This window comes from Coenobita brevimanus, chromosome 47 (assembly GCF_032717465.1).
Source record: "Coenobita brevimanus isolate Jiangsu-jjx chromosome 47, ASM3271746v2, whole genome shotgun sequence".
NCBI lineage: Eukaryota > Metazoa > Arthropoda > Malacostraca > Decapoda > Coenobitidae > Coenobita > Coenobita brevimanus.
In genome coordinates this window covers 21861638-21871141 of record NC_137000.1, presented here as the reverse complement: position 1 = coordinate 21871141, position 9504 = coordinate 21861638, and the positions used below count along the sequence as shown (strand labels likewise).

Here is a 9504-nt window from a genome sequence, read left to right as displayed (position 1 = left end):
TGCCGAACTTTCCACACAATAAGCCACAGCTAACTCATTGGCAGAGTTTAAGACTCCCAGCATATATATATATATATATATAATATTACGGAACAGAGAGAGATAATGAACACTTCAAGTGAGAATACTAAAATCACTACTGTCCCGCAAAGTTAAAGTTTCAAAACAAAAGAGTTAGGTAAAATTACAAGTTAAAGTTTAATGCTCAAACTAACAACTAAACATTCAGGACTCATAAGGATAATGTAATGGCAAAACAGGTTACATATATGGTTAACTGCAATAGCCTCTATTAACATGAATTTAGCAAGAGCCAACGGCCATACCAAGTTGAGTACACCGCTTCCCGTTCGATCAGTGAAGTTAAGCAACGTTGGGTCTGGTTAGTACTTGGATGGGTGACCGCCTGGGAACACCAGATGCTGTTGGCATAACGTTCTCCCTACGTGTCAAGTGGGGTTGGTGAAGGATTAGTGCCCCTCCCTGTAAAACAATTAACTCTGAGCCGTTGGCCACCCCGTTTGGGATACATGGCGTCTGGCAATGAATGAATGAAAAATTTATCTTAGTCAGCCCTGATAAAATGAGAAAACCGGATAATACTCACTTAATGCAAGATATAATATTATTACGGATACAAAATACTACTAACTCTGGCTGACATTAAAACTTTACTCGAATCACAAAAACCTTACCAGGCCTACGAATTAATGCCTTAGGCCATACAGTACAAGAAAAATGGTAACAACACTTATACTCAAATTATACGGAAGCTAGATGGCTGGAGACTTCCTGACCACTCACAAAGATAATAATATACTATACAGGGGAGGACAGAGATGTGAACAAAATGAGGAGTAGATCTAAGTGACCCTAATGCAGAGACTGAGCTCATTATTTAGGGGGCCGGTAGAGCCTGATTCAACTTGCAAGAAGGATGCGCAAATGAGGGCACGGAGGACGAAGAGTTGACACTCCTGCTCTGAACAACAGAAAGAACGACTTACTCTAATATAAGGGGGAGAAGGGGGAGTGAGGTAGAACACGCAAGCCTGGTCACTATGGAAGCCACGAGGCGAATCGTGATCAATCATGCAGCATACTGTACGTTAGAATTATACAAAGGATGATGAAATCATAGCCTATGTAACACCTCCCCACAAAGAAAAAGAAATTTACAAAGGAAATTTCTTATTACTCTAAAACAATCTGTCTAAAGTCTAGATAAGCAATCTGCAATAACATTTTCTTTCCCCTTGACATGTTGTATGTCTAATGAATACTCCTGAAGAAGTAGACTCCATCTTGTCAATCTCTGATTTTTATCTTTAAACTTACTAAGGAATTTCAATGGGTTATGACCGGTAAAAATGACTATGGGCTCAAAACCAGAACACAAATAAAATGAAAAATGATGTAAACCCAAAATCAAGGCCAAAAGCTCTTTCTCAATAGTGGAGTAGTTCTTTTGAGGTGGAGTGAACTTCTTACTGTAATAAGATACAGGGTGTTCAATACCCTGATCATCCTCTTGCAGCAAAACAGCCCCAGCTCCTGCATCACTTGCATCAACAGCCATCTTAAAAGGCTTAGCAAAATTTGGAGTAGCGAGCACTGGCTGACTTAATAGCATAGCTTTAAGTTTACTGAAAGAGGATTCACAGTTATCGGTCCAGACAAATTTAACTCCCTTTTTCAGTAGGTCTGTAAGTGGTGATACAAGAATTGAAGTTAAGAACAAATCTCCTGTAATAACCTACCATTCCCAAAAATCTTTGTAGCTCTTTCCTACTTTTAGGTCTGGGAAGATCACTTATAACCTGAACCTTAGCTCCTGGTGGTGCAACGTGTCCATCACCAATTACGTACCCAAGGTACTGTACTTTAGCTTGACCAAACTCACACTTTCATAAATTACCTACAAGATTAGCCTGAACCAATCGCTCAAGAAATTTACTGACATGGCATAGGTGATCTTTCCAGTTGTCACTGAAGATTAATATATCATCAATACAAACAACACACCCTGCCAAACCCTCTGTTACAACATTCATGAGCTTCTGAAAAGTGGCTGGTGCATTCTTCATACCATATGGCATTACAGAACGTGCAAAAGTCTTTCCTAGTGTTACAAAACATGAGATCTCCCTAGCACGTTCAGTCATAGGTACTTGCCAGTATCCCTTTAACAAATCAAACTTACTTATGTACCTAGCCTTTCTGATCTTCTCTATGCAATCTTCCATGCGAGTGAGAGGGTAGGTGTCTGTTTTGCTTATCTGATTAACACGTCTGTAGTCGATGCAAAGCCGCTGTGACCCACCTGGCTTAGGGACTAGAGTGACAGGAGAACTCCACTCGCTCTGACAGGGCTCAATCATCTTGTGATCCAACAGGTAGCCAAGCTCCTTCTGGATGAGAGGAACTTTCACTGGGTTCACACGGTAAGGAGGCAGTTTAATTGGCTTTGCGTCTCCAACATCGACATCATGCATCAACACAGTGGTTATTTCTGGAGTGGCACGGAACACTTGTGGGTACTCCTGCAGTAATGCCGAAAACTCCTGCCTTTCCTCGGGAGCTAGATGAGAAAGCTTAGTCTGGATATCATTCATGATATCAAGATTCTTCCCCAAACTATCACCCAGGCTCATACTGCATGGGAGAACTTCACTTGCAGACTCATGTGGAACAGCTACAGTGCGGACTGGGTTATTTTCGTCCAGCCTCTGATAAAACTTTAGCATGTTGATGTGACAAAGTTGCTTGTTCTTTCTACGATCTGGTGTGGCGATAACATAGTTGACATCACTGAGTTTCTTCTCCACGAAATAAGGACCACTAAACTTGGCTTGAAAAGGTTGCCCATGCACCGGTAGCAGAATCAAAAAATGATCTCCTGGCTGAAAGTGGCGTAACCTGGACTTCTTATCATACCAAGTCTTCATCTTCTCCTGAGCAGCTCCTAAATTCTCTCTCGCCAGCTGTAAAGCAGTGGACAGCCGTTCTTTGAACTTCATCACATACTCCAGCAGGTTGACGTCATCTTCCTCCGACAGCCAGCATTCCTTGAGTAGCTTAAGGGGTCCTCTTACTTCATGGCCAAACAGTAGTTCAAAGGGTGAGAAGCCCAGTGATTCATTTGGAGATTCTCTTGCGGTAAATACAACGAATGGAAGACCTTTATCCCAGTCTTTCTGATGTTCCAAACAGTATTTCCTGAGCATCGATTTCAGTGTTTGATGATATCTCTCCAACGATCCTTGGGTCTGGGGATGGTAAGCTGAAGACGTGATCTGGGTGATGCCCAACTCTTTCAGAGACTGCTTGAAAGCATTTGACATGAAATTACTTTCCCGGTCTGACTGTACCTCCTTGGGCAGACCAAACTTGGTGAAAAACCCCAGCATTTCCTTAACCACGTTCTTTGCTGAGATATTTCTAAGTGGAATGGCTTCAGGATAACGAGTAGCCATATCAATCAGGGTCAACACATAAGAAAATCCTGAAGAAGTCTTAGGAAGAGCACCCACAATATCCACCAACACACGGGTAAAAGGCGCCTGAAAAAGGAGGAATGGGAACTAGAGGTGCAACCTTTTCAGTCTGATTACACTTCCCTACAACTTGACAGGTGTGACAAGACTTACAATACCAGGAAACATCTCTGAAGATACCTGGACAGTAGAAGTGTTTCAAAATGCGTGCCACAGTCTTCCTCACTTCAAGGTGTCCTGCCAAACGAATCATGAGCCACTCTAATGATATCCTGCCTACAAACACGAGGGATGACAATTTGATGTACAGCCTCCCATTCACAGTCGGCTGATGCTGTTGAGGGTCTCCACTTTCTCATAAGTACTCCTGACCTTACATAATAACAAGTAGAAGCACCAGCTGACTCTTCCTCACTGCAAGCAGAGTTAGCTAGACCTTTCAACTCAGGGTCAGCAACCTGCAACTCAACCAACTCTTGACGAGACAAATTATCAACACAACGGGGTACTGCCTCATCTGGTGAGTGGTCCAAATTAGCAAGAAAGTGTCAGCTAGGATAACATCATCATGATTATTATCCTCTAAGTCACCAGTAACCTTAGACTTAGCCCTAGTGACAGCAAATGCAGAGAACACATCAGGGACATCACAATCCTGGGTCGCAGTCACTGGTTCACTAGATAACTGAGGAGCTGGACACACTTGACTTCCACCAATATCACTTCCAAGTAAGAAAGTTACACCTGACATTGGGAGTGTCTCAACCAACCCAACTATAACGGAACCATTAACAAAACCAGACTCTAAATTCACTCTGCACAGAGGGACAGAGAAGTAATTATTCACTACACCTTGTAAGATTACAGTTTCATCAGAGGAATTAACATTAGAGCCTAGAACACTGGTCAGCATAAGGGATTGGCAAGCACCTGTATCACGATATATTTTAACTGATTTCCTGTTATTACTGTCCAGAAGACTGACAAAACCATCAGACAGGAAATTAGCACATGAACTCTTGAGAGTGTCACCCACGTTACTGCTCAAAAGATGAGCTTCATCATGAGAATTTAATTTACCCCTCAAAGCAGGTTCAGTTAACTCGGTTAAAGAATTCTGGGAACTCTCAAGGATGGATACTAGACCAGTTGACTGAATATTTAAAGACTCCTTTTTGTTCACATCACGCTGTCTCCTGAAACATTTCTCTGTAGTATGACCAAGCTGGTATTTACTTCCTGAGAAACATCATCTTTATTCTCTTTCCTGTTACTTGTACTCTGAGTAGAGGCAACGTACTTACTCTCATCTTTCCTTTTTTCTTTAGAATATATCTTGTGATTGAGAACATATTCATCAGCTAAAACTGCAGCATCAGACAAATTATCTATTCTTTTCTCATCAAGATATAGGCTTACATCTTTATTAATACACCTTTTGAAGTCCTCCAGCAAAATCATCTGCTTAAATTCATCAAAATCAGAATTTACATTCTTAGAATTTAACCACTGCTCTAACAGATCTTCTTTGATTTTTGCATACTCAACATAGGATTGCTCTTCTTGCTTATAAGTTGTCCTAAATTTTACTCTATAGGCTTCAGGAACAGGTTCATAGCCCTGAAGAATCAAGCTCTTAACTACATCATAATTATCAGATTGATCCTGAGGCAAAGATGCATAAGTTACTTGAGCTTTACCGGTGAGAACACTCTGTAGGAGTACTGGCCAATACTTTTTGGGCCAATTAAAACCTGTAGCTACCCTCTCAAACAACTGAAAATACTTTGTTAAATCAGATTCATTAAAAGGAGGGAGAAGTTTAACATTTTTAGCCACATCAAAATCATCAGAGCTAGATGATCCAGTTCCACTTTGTTTCATGCGATACTCATGGTCTGCCTGAATGCTAGCAATTTCAATTTGTGCCTGTGCCTCCTGAATATGAGCCTGAGACTCAGCCTCCTTAGCACGAGCCTCCTGCAGGGCTAGCTGTAACTTAGCTATTTCAATCTGCGTTTGCTCATCTGGAAGAGTTACATTAAACAAGCTTTTATTAATCATGTCAACAATTTGATCTTTAGACTGATGAGAGTGAACAACAATTCCCAATTGTTGAGCAACAAGCTTAAGTTCATTCTTTGTTCTGTTTTCTACATCACACACTGTTTGCACATTTGACAAAAATTTTTTGGCTTCATCAAGAGTAGTAATAGTAGACATCATGAATAAATCACAGTCACAAAATATCAAGCAATATCCTTATGATAATATCCTGAATATCCTGATAAGAGGTCGCCAAATTTATGTTACAGAACAGAGAGAGATAATGAACACTTCAAGTGAGAATACTAAAATCACTACTGTCCTGCAAAGTTCCAGGTTCAAAACAAAAGAGTTAGGTAAAATTACAAGTTAAAGTTTAATGCTCAAACTAACAAGTAAATATTCAGGACTCATAAGGATAATGTAATGGCAAAACAGGTTACATATATGGTTAACTACAATAGCCTCTATTAACATGAATTTAGCAAGAGCAAATTTATCTAAGTCAGCCCTGATAAATGAGAAAACCGGATAATGCTCAGTTAAAGCAAGATATATTATTACAGATACAAAATATTATTAATAAAGACTGACATTAAAAACTCCACATGCAGTGTTGCCAGGTCTACACAAATATCTGTATTTCTACAGATATTTTGATGTTCATTCGGAAAAACAGATTTTTTTTGCAAAATCTATAGAAATTTTGAAATCTACAGTAAAGTTTACAGAAATCTGACAGGATTTTTTAAAATGGTCAAAATACACGTGAATCGCGAATTTAAATCTGAGACTAAATATTTGTACACGTGAATAATGAGGAGAGGAATTGAAAAATAATAGAGTTTAGAGTTTTCTTTAAGAAATATGGAAAAGTAAAGAGAACTTTATTTTTTTTTATTATTGTACAGTACTTATCACCAAATTCATTATATACCGGTATATATATTTATAGGTGGAATTTTTGTTTCCCTAACTTTTTTATTGATTGAGATTCACACCAAGCTGTGTTTATATTCTGAGGTGTACATTAAAATAATAACGGGTATGTCACGAAATTTTTGTTTTGATGGATTTGTTTTGTTTGTTTGTTTGGCTCCATAGGTTTTGTAATTGTTAAGATTTTCACAAGCTAAGTTAAGTGCCACATTTTGCTTTGCATATTAAAATTATCTTCCATGTATAAAGTCCTGTCATTTGTAATCACCATTATTTGTGTATTCTCTTGTCATGATGGTCATTTATGGTCTACAGAAATTTTCCTAAATCTACAGAAATTTTTTGACTGACACTACAGATTTTTTAGGGCAGGTACCTGGCAACACTGTACTACCTGAATCACAAAAAACCTTACCAGGCCTACGAATTAACGGCTTAACCCATACAGTACAAGAAAAATGGTAACAACACTTATACTCAAATTATACAGCAGCTAGATGGCTGGAGACTTCCTGAGCACTCACAAAAATAATAATAAACTATACAGGGGAGGACAGAGATGTGAACAAAATGAGGAGTAGATATAAGTGGCTCTAATGCAGACACTGAGCTCATTATATAGGGGTCAGCAGAGATTGATTCAACTTGCAAGAAGGACATGCAAATGAGGGCACAGAGGACGAAGAGTTGACACTCCTGCTCTGAACAACAGAAAGAACGACTTACTCTACTATAAGGGGGGGAAGGGGGAGTGAGGTAGAACACGCAAGCCTGGTCACTATGGAAGCCACGAGGCGAATCGTGATCAATCATGCAGCATACTGTACGTTAGAATTATACAAAGGATGATGAAATCATAGGCTATGTAACAATATATATATATATATATATATATATATATATATATATATATATATATATATATATATATATATATATGTGTGTGTGTGTGTGTGTGTGTGTGTTGAACATAGAGGATGGAAGTAATACGAGTATAAGTGGCTGGGGAATGGCTGGGAGAAGGAGGGAGGTGAGAAGACAGGAAGAAATCAGTAGGATAGAAGTTGTGGAAGCAATGAAGAAACTTAACTCGGGGAAAGCCCCAGAAATTGATGGAGTGTGTGGTGAAATGCTGAAGCATGGAGGAGAGATAGTAGTAGAATGGATGTGGAAGATGTGCAGATTGGCCTGGAAGGAAGGTAGAGTCCCGGAGGGGTGGAAGTCAGGTATAATTATTCCCTTGTACAAAGGAAAAGGGGAAAAAGAAGTGTGTGGTAATCATAGGGGCATTTGTCTTCTTAGTATAATAGGAAAAGTGTATGGTAGGATACTTATTGACAAAGTTAGAGAAAGAACAGATAAATTAGTTGGAGAAGAACAGGGAGGCTTTAGGAAAGGAAGAGGTTGTGTAGATCAGATATTCATTCTTAGATCTTTAGTGGAAAACTTTCTAGCGAAGGGAAAGAAGTTGTATGCGGCTTTCATGGATTTGGAGAAAGCATATGACAGGGTGGATAGACAAGGATTGTGGAAAGTGTTAAGAATATATGGAGTAGATGGGAAGTTGTTGAATGCTGTGAAGAGTATGTACGATGGTGCGAAGGCTGCAGTGCGTGTGGATGGTGAACTAAGTGAATTTTTCTCTTTGAAAGTTGGGTTGAAACAGGGATGTGTCATGTCTCCATGGTTGTTCAATCTGTACATTGATGGGGTAATAAAAGAGGTACAAGGTAGGGTAGTGGATGTTGGAGTGGCCCTGGTGAGAGAGGACACTGTTTGGAAACTCCCTGTACTGTTGTTTGCAGATGATACTGTGTTGTTGAGTGAAGACGAAGGGGAGCTGCAAAGCTTGGTGGATGAGTTTGGGCGAGTGTGTATGAAACGGAATCTAAAGGTGAATGTAAGGAAGAGTAAAGTGATGGTCTTTGAGAGAGGTGAAGTCAGTGAATGTACAGCGAGGTTGGATGGTGAGGAATTGGAAAATGTGAGTATGTTTAAGTACTTGGGTAGTGTGATGAGTAAGGATGGAGGTTTGGAGGGTGAAGTGCTTGAAAGGGTACAGGAGGGAAGAAAGGTTGCTGGTTCTTTGAAAGCAGTGATGAGAAACAGGGAAGTGAGCATGGAAGTGAAAAAGTTACTATATGACAGTATTGTGATACCAACTCTAACGTACGGAAGTGAAGCTTGGACGTTGTTGGAAGGACACAAGTCAAGAGTGAGAGCAGTGGAAATGAGTTATTTAAGAGGAGCCTGTGGAGTCACATGGAGGGACAGGCTGACGAATGAGGATATAAAGGAGCGTTGTGGTGTGGATGTGGATGTGGATGTGATAGGAAGCGTTATGAGGAACACACTGAGGTGGTTTGGCCATGTGGAGAGGATGGAGGGTGAAAGACTGACGAAGAGAGTGTATGTGAGTGAGGTGGAGGGGGAGAGAGGGAGGGGGAGGCCGAGGATGAGATGGAGGGATGGGGTGGAGAGGTATATGAGAGAAGGGGGTGTGAGTTGGGAGCAGGGCAGTGAAATGGCGGGGGACAGGGCGACGTGGAGGCGATTTGTTTGTGGCCACCCCAAACGGGATTGAGGCATCTGGCAATATATATATATATATATATATATATATATATATATATATATATATATATATATATATATATATTTAATAGTAGGGATACCCAACGTTGCATATATATATATATTTTATAGTAGGGATACCCAACGTTGCATATATATATATTTAATAGTAGGGATACCCAACGTTGCTGGGCCAAAAAGGTGAACACTTTAATCCTATTTGTTTTAGTTAAGCCTTTCTTTCTACTCCAGAAAGACCATGTACAGCAACTCTTATGCTTTTCAAGAGCATTATGAGAGGTCCAGGAACTTTCTTTTCCGGCTTTTGCAGACTAATGCACAGTACAGGTATTTGTGTGCACTTGTTTACTATTAACAGTGACCTCAAATGACTATGATCTGTGACCTCAAGTGACCTCAGAAGTCAACCTCTTATGGCCTGTGTCAG

At 40.0% G+C, this 9504-nt stretch overlaps 1 non-coding gene across 1 annotated transcript; it reads left to right on the top strand.

Annotated features, from left to right (window-relative positions):
- The first annotated feature begins 312 nt into the window (after window positions 1-312).
- On the top strand, window positions 313-431 carry LOC145399158 (5S ribosomal RNA). Its single transcript, XR_013897233.1, has one exon. It is a non-coding gene; the product is annotated as a 5S ribosomal RNA (ribosomal RNA).
- Window positions 432-9504: the final 9073 nt, after the last annotated feature.